This window comes from Pseudophryne corroboree, chromosome 4, assembly GCF_028390025.1.
Source record: "Pseudophryne corroboree isolate aPseCor3 chromosome 4, aPseCor3.hap2, whole genome shotgun sequence".
Lineage (NCBI taxonomy): Eukaryota > Metazoa > Chordata > Amphibia > Anura > Myobatrachidae > Pseudophryne > Pseudophryne corroboree.
The window spans coordinates 386680137-386702276 of NC_086447.1; positions in this window are offsets into that span (position 1 = coordinate 386680137).

The following is a 22140-nucleotide window of genomic DNA, read 5'->3' on the forward strand; positions in this document are numbered from 1 at the left end:
ACTTTGTTTAGGGGTATCAGCGTTGCGGATGGGCAAATCTATGTAGTGTGTGGCTGCAAGGGACTGGATGTGGCTACACACTGCATGGATCTGCTCCATTATACATATATTTATATATATATATATATATATATATATATATATATAATGCATATACAATATATATATATATATATATATATACACACACACAGTATTTGGATTGGCACTCACAAATCCCACATTAGTTGCTCCGGTGCCTTCTGGTAAATATAGACAAACCTCCTCAGACAAGCAGTGGCACTCAGAGACGTGTTCAGTAGTAAAAACGCAGTACAATGCTATTTATTTCATCACTCCAAACCAACGTTTCGGGGCCGTTACGCCCCTTTGTCAAGGTGATACAAAGTGGAATAACAATTAAGCATACCTTTATACTTGTGAAAGACCCGCTGGCAGGAGAAAGAGCGGAGACCGGAGACAGGAACCACTTCCGTTCATTGTGCTCCAGTGTGCAGTGCAGTGACGTAGACGCGCACGGCATCCTACTGTAGGTAACCAGGGCTCCACAGCAACCTGACGCTTCCCTGGCTGGGCTCATGTGATGTACTTTGCGGCTATAGCAACCAGGACACTCCGGCAGCCAGGGGCCGTGCGGCCGCATCAGTGCACTGTGGGGCAGATTTATTAAGCTCGGTGAAGTCATAAAGTGGAAGGTGATAAAGGACCAGCCAGTCAGATCCTTACTGCCATGTCACAGGCTGGGTTTGAAAAATGACAGTTAGGAGCTGACTTGCTGGTCCTTTATCACCTTCCACTTTATCACTTCATCAAGCTTAATAAATCTGCCCCTATGTGAATAGAAATTGTGATTAAACATAAGTGCCTGCATACAGTGACTATACCAAAAGCATGATGACAGCTCAAAATCATGTTACTGGAGATAATGTGCAGCATACAATGTGACATTACTTTGCAAGACTGTGCTGGTGACAGATAACTATAAGAAACCTGTGTGATATTCTGCCTCAGAGAAAACAGGACAGCTAGAAAAAATACAGGTAGAAAAAATACACAAGCTCATGCCTATAAGCCTACAGACTAAACAATAAACTATAAAATGCATACGCCCAAATCATACTCCCAACTTTCGTAATAAATAGAAAGTTAATGTTATTACAAGGTGTGGTCAGGAGGCCAGTCTCAGAAATCAGTCAACCCCATGTAGTACTGATGGTATCGCATATGCACAGGGAACCAATATACAGAGTAAGTCCGCTAAGAAACACTGCTTGTTTATATATACTAAACCCAAGGTGAATATCCATATGAATATAAAAAAATATTGCATTGAATTTTATTGTTAAGACCATTAGGTCTCATGGTGTCCAGGATGAACATCCATCTAGCTTCTACTTGAAGCAGCCTGTCTGCACGATCACCTCCCCTGTTGTGCTTGGGAACATTATCAATGATCTGAAATCTTAGAACCTTTAGGGAATGCTTTTTTTCAGCGTAGTGCCTGGCCACCGGTTGTTCAGATTATTTCCCATTTATAGCCGCATTGACCACTGATCGGTGCATGGTAAGACGTTCTCTAGCATTACGCACTGTTTTGCCCACATATTGAAGATGGCAGGGGCATGAGATCAGAAATACTACTTACGTAGTGGTGCATGAAAGAATATGTTTAATGTTGTAAGATTTGCCAGTGACCGACGTTGTAAATGATGGAGCAACATCCATATAATTGCATGTCTTACATCCAAGGCACTGTCCTGTATATATGCACATATATATGTGTGTGTGTGTGTGTGTGTGTGTGTGTGTGTGTGTGTGTGTGTGTGTGTTGGAAGGGGCATCATAGTATGGACTTTCTCGGGGGTCAGTTTTGTCATGCCTATTCCCTGCGAGGCATGCACCTTATGTACCTATTGGAAAAAATGGGGTGGGGTGGGGGGTGTAAAATTCTCTTTCTGGCACAGGGCACCAACATGACAGCAGCCACCATCCAGCTCAGCAGGTACTGTGTGCTGGCCTGGCAGTTGGGGTATGGGACTGGCCCAGCAGAAAGTTACCCAGTGCCCTGGCAGACTATCCACTGCTGATGAAACCTGGATACTTTTTTATACTGCTTTTTATAAAATGAGTAAGGGCCACCTAGATTTCTGTCCAGGCAGAAATTCAGTCATTTAAAGCTGAAATGGCATCTATTGGAAATACAGTCCTACACGTAACAATCTGAAGCAGACATGGTCCAAGTGAACCAAGATATCCTTCAGCTACAGGAGTACAAACAGAGCTCACCAGAACAATGTCTGTATTAGGGCATCCTGGAAGACATAGCACCACTGCTCTTTGAGGAATATCTCAAACATCTGTTCTCTCAACTGTCCCCTGACATCCCTGAGGACCATTTTTTATTGGGTAAGCCTCACAAACTTTGCTCTAAGCCTCAAGATGTCACCCTTCAATTTAATTACTTCATGATGAAAGAACTGGTCATGCAGGCATATTGTCATGCCTAAGGGTTGAGCTTGGTTGCAGGAGGGATGAGTGGCTGGAACAGAGATGGAGGCTGGAAACAAGCTGGATTTGTTGCGAGAGGCCTGAGTGGCTGGAACAGAGATGTAGGTAGTGTGCTGGAAACAATGAAGGCTTTTTTCAGTTCCTACTCATGGACCAGATAAAGTAAGATCCAATAGAGTTCACAATGATAATAGGAACTGGTTAGAATGTATGACTTGATATTAAATGGACTTTGTAGAACCTGCCCAAAGGCATGAGCATACAGCCACATAAACTGAAATTTTATTTAAATGGAAAGTGCTGGAAATAGAACTTGAGCTAGCACCAGAGTAATTCAGGTAGACGAGCCTGGAGACAGAAGGAATCCAGATTAGAATCAATGAGGTAACCAGACTGAACTGGGGAGGCAGCCAAACTAGACTCATAGAGGAAACCAGACTTGAGCTGGACAGGCAATCGGATTGCACCCAAAGAGGCAACCGAAATGGACCTGGAGATGCAACCAGGATGGAACTGGAGAGCACAATACCAGGTAGGTGTTTGGAAAAGCGATGAGAGCTGGTGCACAGGAAGTCCTTATATACCCACTGCAGGGATCGCATATGATGTGGGAACTCAGGCGTGTAAGGCGACAGGTGGAAGGTGATCACAGGAGATGACCTCAGCTGGTCTGGAAGTCCGGAGTGTGACACATGGAAATTCTAACAAGTCACCTTTGAGAATATGCAGCTACATATTTTCCAGTAGCTCTCCCTTTCACCCTGGAAAAGCACTGAGAACTCAGACCACTCACCTTTAATCTACGTGCACATTTATTCCTCCAATACCAAAATAAAATTAATAGCACTCACAAATTGAAAATAGACTACTCACTGCTCTACCAACCCTAACATAATTATATTGAATTAACAGCAATCACATAACATAAAAACCAGGACAGAGGGTGTCAAAGGGGACATCCATATCAGGCCTCATGGTTCAAAGGGGCTCCAAGGATCATGTGCATGAAAAAGGGGACCGCAGCGTCTTATCGCTACAAAGGATCGCAGATTGCCACATAGGAAATCTGATTAACCTCTACCGGCTGCTCCCATTGCATGCCTGCCAGCATGCCTGCATCCACCCTTTCATGGCACCCTGCCATGGCTGGGAGCAGCACTAGTAATCAGTAACTAGCAGCTTAAGCTCCCATCCCTCTCATCCCAAGCTACTCCTCCCCTGCTGACTATATCAAATCAACTGACTTTCCGCTGATTACACATGCTTTGTGACATGATGACATCATGTCATGCACTTTCTCGTCTCACTGACTGTGTGCCCATGAAGAATAGAAGAGCCAGAACAGTGTGCAATGTTCACCAGGTACTGGATGCCGAATCTTCTGAGCTGAGTAAGTTAAAAAGTTAGCCTCAATTAGAGGGACAGAAGCATTGTAAAAACGATCTTGAAAAATGCATTTGAGGGTGCCTAGAATAAGACACAAAGAAGCTTCAGGAAAGGCAATTCTTGGTGTCCTTCAATGGCAAGGATGAGTTACTACACATCCCGATATGGACCCTCATCAAGCTTATCTAAGATTCACTGTTTTTTTGACATAGATCTTAGACTTAGACCATGGACAGGTAATGGTATAAACAACAAACTTGCTAGAACAAGTTAAGTGATAGTTAATAGTAAATTTAACACCCGTATAAGGATGAAAAAATACTGATTGTCTTGTATTGTCTTGTAAGAAGCTGCAGGTAATACAATTAGGGCATCTAAAACAACCTTTTTTGGGATGACCAAAAAAAGTACCTTTTTTCTTAATACCCAAGTTTGTGGTGTCGTTATGTACTAGAAAATCTTTAAGATTCTTGCCCCTGCGAGAACATAACATAATGTTAGAGTTATGTAGAGGCACCAAATCACTGTCCGAAGAAACAATCAGCCACAGTTTATTGGTTGCAATTTTGATTTTATTGCTCATATAATTAAAACGATTAACCCACATATGACTCTGTTTTTTCTCCTCTTTTCTTTCAGGATGTAATAGTTGTTCCAATTGTAGCAACAATGTCTTCTGTTTGGCTTTATCTAAACAGGCAATTGAATATCCTCTGTCAATAAATTGCTGATACATGATGTTCAATTGTTTGATATTGTCATCCCTTATTCTAGATATTCTAAGGGAATGTAAGAACTGTGAATAAGGCAGGGCATCTTTTAAAGGACCAGGATGTGCACTAGGCTAGCAACAAATTATTTCTATCAGTTGGCTTGCAAAGTATGTAATCTTCCACCGCATTTGGTAATAGAAACATCAAGAAAATTAACAGTTGTACTATCAATAGCATACGTAAACCTAACATTAATTAACTGCCGGTAAGAATCCTCATCAACCCTCCACAATATCAGCAGGTCATCAATGTATATATAAAATGCCAAAATTTTGTCAGCTATGGCAGGGTCAGCAAAAAATACATCCTGTTCAATGCGAAACATGAAGGCGTTGGTGAATGATGGGGCCACATTCAACCCCATCACACACCCGGACATTTGGAGATAAAAACCTCATCATGGTAAAAATAAACCCTTGTAAGGACCAGTTCCAATAAGTTCAAGAAGAAATTAAGTTCGGGACCCTTGTAGAACACATTGTTCGTAAGCAAGATCCGGGTAGCAGCCAACCCCATGTCATGCGGGATACATGTGTACAAGTTACAAACATCAATCCAACATAAAATACAATTATCAGAGATATCAGACATTTTAGATAGAGAAATCAATAAGCTATTAGTATCCTTTAAAAAAGTGCGTCTAGCCTGGACACAAGGTTGCATGAAGGCGTCTAAGTACGTGGAGATGGGTTGATACAATGACCCACGAGCCGCTATTATAGGGCATCCAGGTGGCTTAAATAAATCCTTGTGGACCTTGGGTAAAGCATACAATGGTTTAATAGGGAACTCTACAAGTAATGCCTTCTTTTCTGCACTAGAAACAATCTCCTATATATTAGCCCAGATCTGTGACTTTGTGACTCATTTGCTAACTCTGGGCGGAGTCACAATGCTGGGCGGAGTCAGAGTCACAGATCTGGGCTAATATATCGGGATCTAGGCGTGTCTCCTGGCCCTTTCAGTATGTTATTTGCAAGAGAGGAGGTGCGCTGTATGACCCCAGTCGTGTCATTGGCGGAGTGTCTGAGAAGGGGTTGTGATCCCTCAGACCTGTTAGCCAATCACCGGTCGGCGGGGCGTGGCGGCAGTCAACTGGCCACTGTGTGCTTGGCTGGAGGAGGACGGGTAACGGTCCGCAGCAGCAGAAGACTCGCCGGTCAGTCTGAGGCGGCGGTGGCAGCGGAGGAAGAATCCGCCCGGGGAGGAAGAGAGCGGGGAGCTGGCACCGAAGAGGAGGACAGGTAACGGCCCGCAGCAGCAGAACACTTGGCCGGTCAGTCTGAGGCGGCGGCAGCAGAGGACGGATCCGCCCGGGGAGGATGACAGCGGGGAGCCTGCGCCGCCGGAGGGAGACACGCAAGTGACCCGCAGTACACAGCGGCTGCAGCACCTCCTCCCCTCCCCACTGTCTGTGTATATACCTGCTCTATGTACTCCCTCCATACACACACATCTACACCCCCCCCACACACACATACCTGCCTACCACATGTACCCCCTCCATACACACATATATCTGCTGTACACTCATACCTACCTTTGCCTGCCCTATATACCCCCCACTCATATACGCCTGCCCTATGCACCCACATACACATACCTGCCCTATGCTCTCCCTCCACACACACATACCTACCTGCCTTATGCTCTCCCTCCACACACACATACCTACCTGCCCTATGCTCTCCCTCCACACATACATACCTACCTGCCCTATACTCTCCCTCCACACACACATATACCACCTGTGTAGGACTGGACGCCTCCTGTATATACCCCAGGTGAAGGCAGCTCTGTGGTCCCTGTGCCCTGGCTGCTGGATGCCGCTCTCCCCTCTGACTCCTCTCCCAGCACAGACGGCCTCTGCTCCGTGTGTTTCCCGCTCCACCCCGTCTGCATCCTCAGACTCTAGGCTGGGCGGCGGTGTAGGCCTCATGCCGGTCCCCGGCCTGACCCAGTGACCGCTCCGGCGCCACCTGCCTGCGGGGCTGAGGAGAAGCTCCGGCTAGCGGGATGGAGAGAGGCGAGCTGGCCAGGGAAGGTGAGGGACCCGCGGCGGGATGAGGGACCCGCAGGAAGGTGAGGGACCCGCGGCGGGAAGTCTCTCCCGATACTCCGACCCCATTATACATACCCCATCCCCATTATATACACCCCCCCACAGTGTACCCATCCCCATTATATATACCCCCCAATGTGTACCTATCCCCATTATATCTACCCCCCAACGTGTACCCATCCCCATTATACCCCCCAACGTGTACCCATCCCCATTATATATACCCCCAAAGTGTACCCATCCCCATTATATATACTCCCCCACAGTGTACCCATCCCCATTATATGTACTCCCCCCACAATGTACCCATCCCCATTATATATACCCCCCACAGTGTACCCCACCCCATTATATATACCCCCTTATACTCCCACACCCGCCCTTCCCCACACCCATGGCACCCCCCCATCTGGCCCTTCCCCCACCCACAGCTCCCCAGACCCCCTCCCCCATCCACGGCACCCCTACACCCGCCCCTCCCCCCCCCCGCACCCTTCCCCACCCGCAGCGCCTCCGGAATCCCTCCATCTGCGACTGCTGCACCTGCCCCTCTCCCAACCGCAGCGCATCCGGACCCCTCCCCCATCTGCGGCCCCCGCCCCCTCCTTATCGCAAGGGGCTATGCCCCCTTCACCATCGGACGCCCTTTCGTCGTGCAATTGTAATACTCCATATAATACAAATATTGAACGCCGGAAAGGCGTTCAGGAGTTAAGGGGGCGTAGCCCCTTGTGACGGTGTGAAGAGCGCCTGTAGGGCGCGATGAATCACCTAGTACCTTGTTAACAGGCTACCCCAATACACAAATCCATTTCCTTTTTAAAACTCACATTCAGATCATGTGGCAATTTTTTAAATACTCTGGAATCACCAAGTTGTCTGTCAATTTCAGATCTATAGTCCTCAATATCTAGAATAACTATAGAGCCCCCCTTACCAGCTTCTCTGATTACTATATCCTGATAAGAGGCAAGATTTTTAAGAGCTTTCCTTTCACCAGGTATAAGATTCCAAAATTGTGGTTTACAGCGTTCAGAGTTATCCATAATAGTTTTATCCTATAAGCGTGTAAACGTCTTAATAGAAGAATTGTTACTTACAGGATCGAATGTTAATTTATGTTGTAGTGCCTGTATCCATATCCATACTGTTGAAAGGCACCGTCGGAACAAACGAAAGTCCTCTGGTAAGTAATGAAGATTCATCTTTGGTAAGTATGACAGACAGATTAAAGAATAAAGTTCTCTGTGGAGCTGGAGGCTTTGCATATTTGCCGTGCCCTCTGCCTTTTACATTGCCCCCTCTGCGCGTGTTTTCCATTTGCGCCTGATTGCTGGGTGCGTGTACGTACCCCTAAAGGTTGTGACCAGAGGCATTGGATCCAGAAGAACCATAGGATTCACTTTCGCTGCCAGTTGTGCCAGTCTCATCAGAATAATCAATTTTAGGCCTCCTGAGAGTTTTCCTAAAGAGTGGCCGCTTATCATTTCTAGGATATGCACCTGTTAGCAAGCTGTAGACATGCTGGTGTTCATAGTCCATATCAACCTTGTGAACAGGCTATCCCAATACACAAATCCAATTCCTTTTTAAAACTCACATTCAGATCATGTGGCAATTTTTTATATTATATATATTTTTTTACATACTCTGGAATCAATGAGTTGTCTGTCAATTTCAGATCTATCAACTTTTAGTCTTTTTTCATTTTTAAATTCAATTAAATCATTTTTATAAGTTTCCAATTGGGAATGTAATTTCACCATCCAATCTCCTTGTTTTTCATCCATTAGGATAGGTAACTGGATAGTATCAAACTGTTTAATTTTTTTCTTTAGTTAGTAGCATTTCCCTTTTGGCCTCTTCAATTGCTAAAAGCAACAAATCAAAAGAGCACTTATTCAGGATCGATGTCCATTTTTTGCAAAACTCAATGTTGTAATGACCTATAGTCAGGGAGTTATGTATCCTGAAGCCCGTGGGGATTTTACAATCCTTATAGTAGTTGAAGAGGGTCAGTCCATGGTGAAAAAAAGTCCATCTCCCTCTTCCTCAGGCGCACTGCATCGTTAAATAGATCCTGTAAAGAGAGTGTCCTGATAAATGATTTCTCTTTTAAATGGTGTATTTTTTCTATATTGCGTCATACGGTTAGTTCCAGTGATCCTGACTTGATTGACAGGAAACTCGGACCTGGCCAGTAGTGACGTGTGGTGGTGGGGAGTGCTATAAGTTGTTAACTATTTTCATCTGTGTTGTGCTTGAATAAGCTCAATAAAGAGCTGAAATGTTGCTGCTGTAAGCCACAGTCTCCGTGTCTCTTTCTACACCATACCGTGAGTGCCGCCCATGGTTTTTGCATTTGGACTCCTGCCGCTGCGCATGGTGTCCTTTGGAGGGCACCTGGTGAAGTTATTAATTGAAATTGCAAGTGCCGGACTTGGGAGGTATCTATTGGAAATGGATTCCTTGCTGCTGTGCCGCATGCTATGGTGGCTATAGGATCCTGTTTCTTTCATGGCACCGATACAATTTTGTATTAGCTTTTCGCTGCTGGACTTTGTTTGTGGGTGTACAGTGCACGCTGTATCACCTTTTTGTGTACTTGAACCCGGTAGTGGCTGTGTTGCCTAGATACCTGGTTTAAGCTGTTAATGTTTGTGACCATTTATTTTGCAGTAGAGAATTGCTCTGGAATTAGGAGCTATGTTTAGTTACTTCGAATCTGAGGTGGAGTCAATACTTTTTACGGAGGATATTAAAGAACATGCTGGGACACCATCTTTGCAGTATCTATTTAATGATGCAGTGCGCCTGAGGAAGAGAAAGACAGACTTTTTGTTACCATGGACTGACCCTCTCCAACTACTATAAGGACTGTCAAATCCCCATGGGCTTCAAGATACGTAACTCTCTGACTATAGGTCATTACAACATCGAGTTTTGAAAAAAATGGACATCGATCCTGAATAGGTGCTCTTTTGATTTGTTACTTTTAGTAATTAAAGAGGCCAAAAGGGAAATGCTACTATCTAAAGAAAAAATGTAAACAGTTTGATACTGTCCAGTTACCTATCCTAATAGCTGACAAAGAGATTGGATGGTGAAATTCAATTTCCAATTGGAAACTTACAAAAATGATTTAATTAAATTTAAAAATAAAAAAGACTAAAAGTTGATAGATCTGAAATTGATTCCAGTATATATATATATATATATATATATATATATATATATATATATAATATAAAAAAAACTGCCACATGATCCGAATGTGAGTATTGAAAAGGAATTGGATTTGTGTATTGTGTTAGCCTGTTCACAAGGTATTATTTCTAGTGCGGTAAAGAAGGCATTACTTGTACAGTTCCCTATTAAACCATTGTTGCATGCTTTACCCAAAGTCCACAAGGATTTAATTAAGCCACCTGGATGCTCTATAATAGCGGCCCATGGGTCATTGTATCAACCCACCTCCACATACCTAGACGCCTTCGTGCAACCTTGTGTCCAGGCTAGACGCACTTTTTTGAAGGATACTAATAGCTTATTGATTTCTCTATTTTAAATGTCGGATATCACTGATAATTGTATTTTATGTTGGGTTGATGTTTGTAACTTGTACACGTGTATCCCGCATGACATGGGGTTGGCTGCTACCCGGATCTTGCTTACGAACAACGTATTCTACAAGGGTCCCAAACTTAATTTCTTCTTGAACTTATTAGAACTGGTCCTTACAAGGAATTATTTTTACCATGATGAGGGTTTTTACTTCCAAATGTCCGGGTGTGCGATGGAGTCGAATATGGCCCCATGAACAGGACGTATTTTTTTCTGACCCTGCCATAGCTGGCAAAATGTTGGTATTTTATAGATATATTGATGACCTGCTGATATTGTGGAGGGATGATGAGGATTTTTTTCTGGCAGTTAATTGATAATCACAATAGTACAGACAGTCCAGTTAAGTTTACATATGCTATTGATAGTACAACTGTTAATTTTCTTGATGTTTCTATTACCAATTGCGGTGGAAGATTACATACTTCTTTGTTTCGCAAGCCAAATCATTTGTTGCTAGCCTCTAGTGTGTTAGCCGCTGCAGCGGCAGTGGGGTGTGCCGGCTCCTGGCCGTTGCTAGGAAACGGGGCCGGCGCGTCACTTCCGCCACCAAGCGTCCAGGCCTGGCCGGTTGCCGGGCAACCAGAGACGCCAGGCGGCCACTCTCAGTCCTGGCTGGTGCTAAGCAGCCGGGACACTCTAATCCACGTGCCAGCTAGCAGCTGGAGCAATCAGGGACCTGGGAGTTGGGGCTGTCTGGCTCTCCATGACTGGTCCTTGGGGACTTTTTATGGGAGTCAGAATCATGCAGCCCTGCCGGTGATAGCTCCTGAAAGCCAGTCTGTCTGTCTCTGGTAGTTCCAGTCCCAGCCTGTCTTTCCTGGAGTTCCTGTGGCCTGCGTTTAGTTTTGGGATTGTGTCCAGCTTGTCTCCTGGTCTGCTTCAAGTGGAGGTGATCCAGTTCCAGTACACCTTGGAGCTTCGGTAGATTCCTCGTTTCGCCTCTCGTGGTGCCATAAGTAGCGTCTCTGCCGCATTTTGCGGCAGAGGTCGCATCTTTTGTTATACTTTCTTTGTGTTGTTTTCTGTTGTGATTTACTTTGGCGACGGATTCACATGTTGTGGCTTGGCCACGATACTTTTTGTTGTGCACCTTAGGTAGCAACGGAATCGTCTCCTTCAGTTCCGCCGTTTACCTTGGTTCCTGCGTTTGTGTTTTGGCGACTGTGCCGCACATAATCTGTTTATTGTTTTCTCTGTATTCTCTCCCATGGTTGGTACGTTAGTCTTAGGTAGTTTTCCCCTTATTCACTCTAAGTCTCAGTTGGTGCCTTGTACCTTGTAAGACCTGGGGGCATCGGAGTCTGGGCGGACCTAATCCACCCATTGAAACGCGGCTGCTAAAGGAGAAGACTAGCTCTGCAGGCACTTACCTACTACTGGGGAGAACAACAGAATCAGGGGTTAGTGAAGGCAGTTGCAGTTATCCATATCGGGCTGCAGCTCCACACATGAGTGCTGGAACTTCCCAGTTGCCACTCACCCTCCTGAGTACCAGGCACTCAAATTCATAATATAGTGCACATCCTGGTTCTTTAAAAGATGCCCTGCCTTATTCACAGTTCTTATGTGCCCTTAGAATATCTAGTATAAGGGATGAGGGTATCAAACAACTGAACATCATGTATCAGCAATTCAGTGACAGAGGAAATTCGATTGCCTGTTTAGATAAAACCAAATAGAAGGCACTGTCACTACCTTTGGAATAACTATTACATCCTGCTAAAAAAACAGGGGGAAAAACAGCGTCATTTGTGGGTTAATTGTTTTAATCATATGAGCAATAAAATCAAACATGCAACCAATAAACTGTGGCCGATTGTTTCTTCGGACAGTGATTTGGTGCCTCTACATCAGGGGTGGGGAACCTGTTCCGGCCCACCCACTTGTGTCAGCAAGACACACCGCTGGCGTGTCTCAGCTGTCAGGTCAGGGAGGAGAGCACAGCTACATGTCCGGCGGCAGCGGAGGGTAGGATCTCAAACCAGCCGCCAGTTTATGAGCCAGAGCTCGCAGACCAGCAGCCAATCAGGAGCCGCTGCTGCCGGTCCGCGAGCTCTGATTGGCTCACGATCCGGTGGCTAGTTTGAGATCCTACACGCCACCGCCGCCCGACATAGTCGCGCTCTCCTCCCTGCCCTGACCCCCTTACAGTTGAGACACGCCGCTGGATGGAGCAGCAGCAGCAGCAGTGAGCAGCACAGTGGGGTGGGGGGGCACTGTGGGGGCATTTGTGGATCTGGCACTGTGGGGGCATTTGTGTATCTGGCACTGTGGGGGCATTTGTGGATCTGGCATTGTGGGGGCATTTGTGGATCTGGCACTTTGGGGGAATTTGTATACCTGGCACTGTGGGGGCATATGTATGTCTGGTACTTTGGGGGCATTTGTGGATCTGGCACTGTGGGGTCATTTGTAGATCTGACACTGTGGGGGCATTTGTGGATCTGGCACTGTGGGGGCATTTATATATCTGACACTGTGGGGGCATTTGTATATCTGGCACTGTGGGGGCATTTGTGTATCTGGCACTGTGATGGCATTTGTGTATCTGGCACTGCACTGGCATGTGTAACTGACACCACTATTTGGGGCATATGTGTATCACGACCCATTTTAATTGGCCACACCCTTTTTTTTGGCGGCGTGCGCACTTAGTACCTCTAAGGGGCAGAACTACTGGGAGGCGGGGCAATTTTTAAGTTGAGAATTTTTCTATGGCCCCTGAAGGATTTTATAAATATCCAAATGGCCCTTGGTAGAAAAAAGGTTCCCCACCCCTGCTCTACATACTGTATCTCTAACATCATGTCATGTTATCTCAGGGGCAAGAATCGTAAAGATTTTCTTGTACATAACGACATCACAAACTTGGGTATTAAGAAAAAAGATACTTTTTTTTGGTCAACCCAAAAAAGGTTGTTTTAGATGCCCTAGTTGTACCACCTGCAGCTTCTTCCAAACAGGATCAGTATTTTTTCATCCTTATATGGGTGTTAAATTTACAATTAACCATCACTTAACTTGTTCTAGAAAGTTTGTGGTTTATACCATTACCTGTCCATGCTCTAAGATCTATGTCGGAAAAACAGATTGTACATTTAAAGTGAGAATAACTCAGCAACGCTCTGCGATACACGCTGCCATCTCTGAGGGGACTAGCGACCAGCCTTTGGCTCGCCACTTTGCCCAGGCTAAGCATAATCTATCTAGCCTGCGGTGTCTCATCATAGATCATATACCAATGCCTACACGGGGCGGTGACCGATCTAAACATTTACTTATGCTTGAAGCAAGGTGGATTGAAAGATTAGATGCCCTTGTGCCACGAGGGTTAAATGAAACACTCGGTCTGCATTGCTTTTTGTGAATACTAATAAGCCTTTTAGTGTCCTTTTTAATAACTATTTGGTTATTAGTTACTATTAGTGCTACATCAGTATATTCTGGACTGTTTATGTTATTTGTATCAATCAGGTGTATCTTTCTGGGTATTTACATATTTATGATGTTTTACATCTTTAACAAGTGAATAATATATTTTCTTATACCCTGTATCATTTTATGTATATTTGTATTTCTAGATGTATGAACCTTCTTTATTAAATGGTTTCTATATTAAATGGTGTATATTTTCTATATTGCGTCATACGGTTGTTCCGGTGATCCTGACTTAATTTACCGGATACTCGGACCTGGCCAGTAGTGACGTGTGGTGGTGGGGAGTGCTATAAATTGTTAACTATTTTCATCTGTGTTGTGCTTGAAAAAAGATCAACAAAGTGGTGAAATGTTGTCGCTGTAAGCCACAGTCTCAGTGTCTCTTTCTACACTATACCGTGAGTGGCGCCCGTGGTTCTTGTATTTGGACTCCTGCCGCTGCGCATGGCGTCCTTGGAGGGCACCTGGTGAAGTTATTCATTGACACTGCGACTTGGGAGGTATCTATTGGAAATGGATTCTTTGCTGCTGTGCCGTATGCTATGGCGGCTATAGGATCCTGTTTCTTTCATGGCACCGATACTATTTTGTATTAGCTTTATCCCTACTGGACTTTGTTTGTGGGTGATGCACGCTGTATCACCTATTTGTGTACTTGAACCCGGTAGTGGCTGTGTTGCCTAGATATCTAGTTTAAGCTTTTTATGTTCGTGACCATTTATTTTTTACTACATCCATCTTGACTACTGATAGCAATGAGGGCATGCAAAAGGAAATTGCTCTGGAATTTGGAGCTACGTTTATTTACTCCGAATCTGAGGCGGAGTCAATACTTTTTACGTAGGATATAAAGAACATGCTGGGACACCCTCTTTACAGGATCAATTTAACGATGCAGTGCGCCAGACGAAGAGGGAGACGGATTTTTTTTAACCATAGACTGACCCTCTCCAACTACTATAAGGATCGTAAAATTCCCAGAGGCTTGAAGATATGTAACTCCCTGACTATAGGTCGTTACAACATCTAGTTTTGCAAAAAATGGGGATCAATCCTGAATAAGTGCTCTTTTCATTTGTTAGTTTTAGTAATTAAAGAGGCCAAAAGTAAATGCTACTAACTAAAGAACAAATTAAACAGTTTGATACTATCCAGTTACCTATCCTAATGGCTGACAAACAAAGAGATTGGATGGTGAAATTAAATTCCCAATTGGAAATTTATAAAAACGATTTAATTACATTTTAAAATGTTAAAAGACTAAAAGTTGATATGGCATATGAGCACCAGCACGTCTACAGCTGGCTAACAGGTGCATATCCTAGAAATGATAAGCAGCCGCTCTTTAGGAAAACTCTCAGGAGGCCTAAAATTAATTATTCTGATGAGACTGGCACAACTGGAAGCGAAAATAGTAGTCCGTAGAGGATACTGGGGTTCCATTTCATACCAGGGGGTATAGACGGGTCCACTAGGATCCATGAGCACTTTAAGAATTTGGTAGTGTGGGCTGGCTCCTCCCTCTATGCCCCTCCTACCAGACTCAGTCTAGGAAACTGTGCCCAATGAGACGGACATACTACGAGAAAAGGATTTACCGGTAGGTACCAAAATCCTATTTTCTCTTACGTCCTAGAGGATACTGGGGTTTCATTTAGTACCATGGGGAAGTACCAAAGCTCCCAAACCGGGTGGGAGAGTGCTGAGGTTCCTGCAGAACTGATTGACCAAACTAAAGGTCCTCATAGGCCAAAGTATCGAAATTGTAGAACTTAGCAAACGTGTTCAAACCCAACCAAGTAGCTACTCAGCAGAGCTGTAAAGCCGAGACACCGCGGCCAACCTCCCAAGTAGAACCCACCGACCTAGTAGAGTGGGCCTGTACAGATCTTGGAACCGGCAAGCCTGCCGTGGAAAAAGCATGCTAGATAGTGAACCTGATCCAGTGTGCAATTGACTGTTAAGAAGCAGGACACCCAATCTTATTCGGATCATAAAGAACAAACAGTGTGTCCGATTTTCTGTGACGAGCTGTTCTCTTTACAGACACCTTCAAAGCCCATAGACTTTGAAGTTCCAGAGTTGTCGGTTCCACCGGAACCAGAATAGGTTGGTTGTTATGAAACGCCGACACCACTTTAGAAAGAAATTGCTGATGAGTTCTGATTTCAGCTCTATCCTCATGGAAAATTGAATAGGGGCTCTTGTGAGAGAAGGCCCCAGCTCCAACACACGCCTCACCGAAGCCAAGGCCAACAGTGTGACGGTCTTCCATGTAAGCTATTTTAGGTCTACCTTCAGTAATGGTTCAAACCAGTCCGATTGGAGGAATTGCACCACGAAATTGAGATCCCAAGGTGCCCTGGGAGGCACCAAGGGAGGCTGGATGTGCAGAACACCTTTCAATAACGTCTGGACCTCAGGGAGAGAAGCCAATTGTTTCTGAAAGAAAATGGATAAGGCCAAAATCTGAACTTTTATGGAGCCCAGCCGGAGGCCAACATCCACACCTGTCTGCAGAAAAGCAGGAAACGTCCCAGATGAAATTCCACCGCAGAATAATGTCTGCTCTCACACCAAGAGATTTATTTCTTCCAAACATGGTGGTAATGTTTAGACGTTATCCCCTTCCTGGCTTGGATCATAGTTAGAATAACCTTGTCAGGGTTGTCTCCTGGCTAGAATCATCCGTTCAACTTCCATGCTGTGAAACGTAGCCGCAGTAAGTCTTGATAGACGAACAGGCTCTGTTGCAGAAGATCCTCGTGAAGAGGTAGAGGCCACGGATCTTCAAGTAGCATCTCCAGAAGGACCGCTTACCAGGCCCTGCTTGGCCAGTCTGGAGCAATGAGTATTGCTGGAACCTTTTCCCTTTTTATTCTTTTGAGAATTCTTGGGATCAGAGGAAGTGGAGGAAACAAGTACACCATATGATAGACCCATTGAGTCGTCAGAGCGTCTACTGCCACTGCCTGTGGTCTCTCGACCTGGAACAATACCGCTTGAGCTCCTTGTTGAGACGAGAGGCCATCATGTCGGATATCCTCATAGACGTGTCAAACACCTGAACACTTCCGGGTGAAGGCCCACTCCCCCGGGTGCAGGTTGTGTCTGCTGAGGAAGTCTGCCTCCTAGTTGTCTACTCCTGGAATGAAGACCGCTGACAACGCCACAGCGTGTTTTTCTGCCCAGAGAATTCTTGACACCTCTGACATTGCTGCTCTGCTTTTCGTTCTGCCCTGTCGGTTTATGTACGTTTCTGCCGTCACATTGTTCGACTGGACCTGAATGGCCTGATCTTGAAAAAGATATGAGGCCTGTAGAAGGGCGTTGTATGTGGCCCTGAGTTCCAGAATGTTGATTGGAAGGATGACTTGACCATCTTCCTTGAAACTGCACCCCCTGGGTGACTGCTCCCCAAACCTCTGAGGCTTGCGTCTGTGGTTAACAGAATTCAATTCTGAATACCGAACCTCTGACCCTAGAGGAGGTGCGAAGTCTGTAACCACCACAGAAGGGAGATCCTGGCTTTTAGTGACAGACGGGTCCTCTGGTGAATGCGCAGATGTGATACGGACCATTTGTCCAACAGATCAAGCTGGAAGGGTCTTGAGTGAAACCTTCCATATTAAAGTGCCTCATAAGAGGCCACCATTTTCCCCAGAAGGCAATGCATAGTTGCATTGATATCCGGGTGGGCATCAGGACATCACGAACCATTGATTGGATTACTAATTCCTTTTCCAATGGAAGGAACACTTTCTGCGACTCCGTGTCCAGTATCATTCCCAGGAATGGTAGCCGCCGTGTCGGCTCTAGGTGAGATTTCGAAAGGTTCAGAATCCACCCATGATCCTGGTCAGAAGATCATCCAGGTACGGAATTATGTTCACTCCCTGTTTGCAGAGTAGAAACATCATCTCTGCCATCACCTTGGTAAACACCCTCGGTGCCATGGAGAGACCAAATGGCAGGGCCTGGAACTGGTAGTGACAGTCCTGTAGTGTAAACCGTAGATAAGCCTTATGAGGCGGCCAGATCGGAATGTGAAGGTACTCATGATATCCAGAGACACAAGGAATTACCCGTCCTCCAGACCTGAGATCAACGCTCTCAGAGACTCCATCTTGAATTTGAACACTCTTAAGTACGGGTTCAATGACTTGAGGTTCAGAATCGGCCTTACCGAACCGTCCGGTTTCAGTACTACAAACAAGTTGGAATAATACCCCTTGTTTTGCTGATGAGATAGAACTGGGACAATGACCTGGGTCAGTACCAGTTTTTGAATGGCGTCCTGTAAAGTTATACTTGCCTCTTGTGAAACTGGTAAGCCCGATTTAAAGAATCTGTGAGGTGGGAGCTCTTGGAACTCCAGTCTGTAGCCCTGGGAAATAAGATCTATGACCCAGGGATCCTGGCACGAATTTGTCCAGATGTGACTGAAGACTTTTAGCCAGCCTCCCACCAGTCTTCCAGGCATCGCGGTCCACCATCATGCTGAAGGCTTTGAGGAAGCAGAGCCTGAGCTCTGCTCCTGAGAACCTGCAGTTGCTGGTTTGCGTGGTTTACCTCTTGCGCCTCTGGTGGCTGTAGAAGTACCTCTGGATTTGCCCGTAAACTTGGCCGCCCAAAAGGACTGTAAATTTGAAGCTGAGTAACCTTTCGTGGCTGGGGGGAGCTGCGGAAGAATGATAGTTTGTCTCCAAATAAGTCCTCTCCTGTGAATGGTAGACCTTTCATGCCTTTCCTGGAGTCTGCATCAGCAGTCCACTGGCTTAGCCCCAAGCCCCTGCGTGCTGACACTGCCATAGCAGTGGTGCATGCATTAAGCAAGCCTATATCCTTTATGGCTTCCACCATGAAGTTCGCAGAGTCCTGTATATATTGCAGGAGTAAAACAATCTCCCCCCTAGCTAAGGAATCTAACCCCTCAATTAGGTTTCCTGACCATTTAGCAATGGCTTTTGTAATCTACGCACATGCAATAGTGGGTCTCTGGGCCACCTCAGCAGCTGTGTACAAGGATTTGAGTGTACTCTTAATGTTACGATCAGCCGTGTCTTTTAGGGAGGCTGCACCAGGGACAGGCAATACTATTTTCTGTGACAGCCTGGACACTGATGCACCCACTATCGGTGGATGTTCCCATTTTTCCTATCCTCAGGAGGAAAAGGAAAGGTTGAGAGTAACCTTTTATGGATATGAAATTTCCTATCAAGATTAACCCATGGTTTTTCAAACAGGGTGTTCAATTCCTTTGACACAGGAAAAGTGACTGAGGACTTCTTTTTTAAATAAAAATAAGATTCCTCAAACTCCGTCGTCCTTACGATACCGGATCATCGACCATGTACCCCCTATGCCTCGGAGTGGGGATAGGTCTAAAAGGCTACTACAGCGGGAATCCGGGTGGATTTTTAGGTTGGACACCCTAACTCCCAGGGGTCTCAATGAGTCATCAGGGCTACATTCATCTATTTGATGTATGTTTAAGGGTGCTGAGTATAGAATTATAAGAGCATCGTTTGACATTGGCATATCTGTATTCATGTATGCTGGAATGATATCTGACTTTAGAAAATGAAGAATGACGTTAATATGGATAATGCTGATTGATTATTATAACTTACTGTTGCATCATGTGTATTTCTAGTGATAGCATGCTATGGTTACCCTGTACCTACTGTATGCCAGTTTTACTTTTATACTGTAATGGAATATGCTAAAAGACGAGTGTTACTGTATTGTATTTTAAACTGTCACTGTGGTGTTTGTTTTAGTGTTGCTATGGAGACCGGCGTCACTTCCGGGGAAGGCCTGTGTGGTGGCCGGAAACGGGAGCTGGCGTGCGGCGCGGACATGGTGGTTGGGATCACATAAATGTGGTAATGTTTATTGTTGTTTAATGCTTGATAAAAGCACTGGGTAGTGCTGAAACATTGCCAGTAAGCCGTGTAATGTGATTTTTTTTTTAATCAAGATCTGAGTGCTGCCGTCGGAGCAGTGTATATCGTGGAGCCGCATAGGTTTACACGTGGAGGGCACCAGGCGCTGTATAGTATGTTCTACCCATCGAGTGCTGGAGCTTGGATATATATATATATACACACACTGCTCAAAAAAATAAAGGTAACACTAAAATAACACATCCTAGATCTGAATGAATGAAATATTCTTATTAAATACTTTGTTCTTTTCATAGTTGAATGTGCTGACAACAAAATCACTCAAAAATTATCAATGGAAATCAAATGTATTAACCCATGGAGGTCTGGATTTGGAATCACACTCAAAATTAAAGTGGAAAAACACACTACTGGCTGATCCAACTTTGATGTAATGTACTTAAAACAAATCAAAATGAGGCTCAGTAGTGTGTGTGGCCTCCATGTGCCTGTATGACCTCCCTATATTTTCACATAGATCACGTCACACTGATCACTGTACACATATTAATTGTATTTTTATTTACATTTGTCCCTCCTGGTTATCCATAGACGCGGCTGCATGCGGCTTCCGGCATCTGTGGTTGCCCGGCAATAGAGTGATGTCACCAGACATGACTCGATCACCGGAGCTGCCCGGATGTCCTGCCCACGGCCTGCGGACGGAAGCCAGCGTGCATCACAACTGTTTGTTCACAGCATGTCACCTTGAGAAAAACGCCCTGCGTGGCGTTGAAACGTTGGTGCTACATCATGCATTTTGTTATTTGAATATATCACCTTTTTCATGAAATCTAATGAGTGCCGTCTGGTTTCTGTTTTGCTGTTGGGGGTATTGCTATACTCCCGCCCAGGGGACCTTTCCATGTGTATCTACCTAGGAGGGCACCGTGGTTATCATCATTTACATTTGGAGTGCCTATTAATTCGATATATATATACACACACGCATAGGTGTAGGAAAAGTAGGTGCAGCTGCTATGGGTCTTGAGCTGCCTCCAGGCCCAATCACAGTGGTGTGCAGTAAGGTCAGTGGCTGGTGAGGCACTGCAGCCATAATGTCTACCGAGTCCCGCCGATGATCCCTTCCGTTTCCGAGCCAATGCCCGCTACTGCCCCTGAGCCAATGTCTGCTACTGCCTACGTCCCTGATGCCCGCTACCCCTGCCACTAATGGCCCCCACCAATGGCTTACAAAATCATCCACCATCAACTGCCCCGCCCCCCCCCCCCCCCCACTAATTTGCATATCAATCTGATGCCACTGCCACCAATGCCTGCAGCCTGCCTGCTCATCAAACTTGTGGCTAATATATTGTAAATTTTTATAAAATAAAATAAAAAAAATAGTCTTTGGGCCTGGGGAGGGAGTGGAAGGAGGACATGAATGCAATTTTGTTACACAGGGCTTCCATTAACTTAATAGCGCCATGGGTGCGGCGTTATTAAGTTAATGGAAGTCCTGGACAAGGGTGACAACAGTGGGTGACAGGGAGAGGGTGACAGCAGTGGGTGATGCCAGGGAAAGCGTAACAGCAGTAGCAGTGGGTAAGAGTGTGACAGAGAGAAGGAAAGGGTAATGGGGACAGGCAGTGAGTGACAATTATATTGCTATTTACTTACCTGGTTCAGGGCCTAAAACTGCAGCGTGGCTCCTCCTTTGATGATAACTCTGTGGATCGCCGGTGGAAATTGCAGCCAGGAATAATGGGTTGGAGGTAGAGTGAGAGAAGAGGAGAGGAGCGGGGATTGTGGCCTCTCCTCCCCCCTCTGGCCAGACTGCACTAGCTGACAGCTGTAGCTCATGATTTTAGTTACTGGCCACGGAGTCTGGCAAAGTAGGCCAGAGACGGGCAGTGAAAGTGAGGTGGAGGTGGGCGAAAGGTGCGGGACTAGGCAGTGCCGGCATCGACTATTTTGAGGCCCTAGGCAATATTCTGGCTGGTGCCCCGTCCCCTCTGGAGATAGTAGGTGATTGGGCACACAGGGGTGACAGAGAGATAGTGGGTAACATGGTAAGAGTGACAGGGAGACAGTGGGTGACAGAGAGTCATTGAATAACAGGGAAAGGATGACAGGGAGACATTGGGTGACAGGGAGATAGAAGGTGTCAGGGAGACATTGGGTGCAGGAAGAGGGTGACGGAGAAAGTGTCTGACAGGGAAATGGTGACAGGAAGATAATGGGTGATAGGAATAAGGTGACAGAGAGATAGTGGGAGACAGAGAGACATTTGGTGACAGGGAGAGGATGACAGGGAGACACTGTGCAACAGGAAGATAGTGTGTGACATGGTGAGGGTGACAGGAAGACATTGGGTTACAGGGAGATAGTGGGTGACATGGTGAGGGTGACAGGAAGATGTTGGGTGACAGGAAGATAGTGGGTGACATGGTGA